The sequence below is a fragment of the Petaurus breviceps genome, unplaced genomic scaffold, assembly GCF_028583685.1.
Source record: "Petaurus breviceps papuanus isolate PSGF00001 unplaced genomic scaffold, PetGlider_PUasm1.0 171, whole genome shotgun sequence".
In the NCBI taxonomy this organism is placed as follows: domain Eukaryota; kingdom Metazoa; phylum Chordata; class Mammalia; order Diprotodontia; family Petauridae; genus Petaurus; species Petaurus breviceps.
The window spans coordinates 8049558-8050123 of NW_027185754.1; positions in this window are offsets into that span (position 1 = coordinate 8049558).

Below are 566 nucleotides of genomic sequence, written 5' to 3' on the forward strand. Positions count from 1 at the left end.
CAGATACAAACAAATGAAAGAATAGAAAGCAATGTGAAATATCTCATGGGAAAAACCACTGACCAAGAAAATAGATCCAGGAGAGTGTAATGGGAATGTAAATTTTAAAGATCTTCCCTGCCCCTAGGCTGAAGTGCACCTGGAGCCTGGGGTGGGAGGCTTGTTTTTCAGTAGATACTTTTTGATTGGCCAGTGAGTCAATAAGGTTGTTACATTCTCTGAGCCAGGAGAAGGCTATATAAGTCCTGATGTGTAGCTTTGTTTTGGGGCTCACTTTGAGAAGTGTTCCGTGATTTGATATGGATTCTGGGAAGCAGTTGTCCTGAGCCCCCCGGCTTTGAAAAAACCCAGATGTTGAAACCCAGATGTTGACTGGGTATGGATGTAATGGTTGAACAGTTTGAAATCTGTCTACTAGATCTGTTTCTGTCTTGATAATTCTGCCTGTATACTTTGAAGTTCGGGGTGCTGACCTTTTTCTCCTGAACGAGGTAAACGATATATGTCTGAGTGATTAAAGTAAGCTTGTTAACCCATTTTGAGTTGCTTTCCTTTGTCAAAGCAGA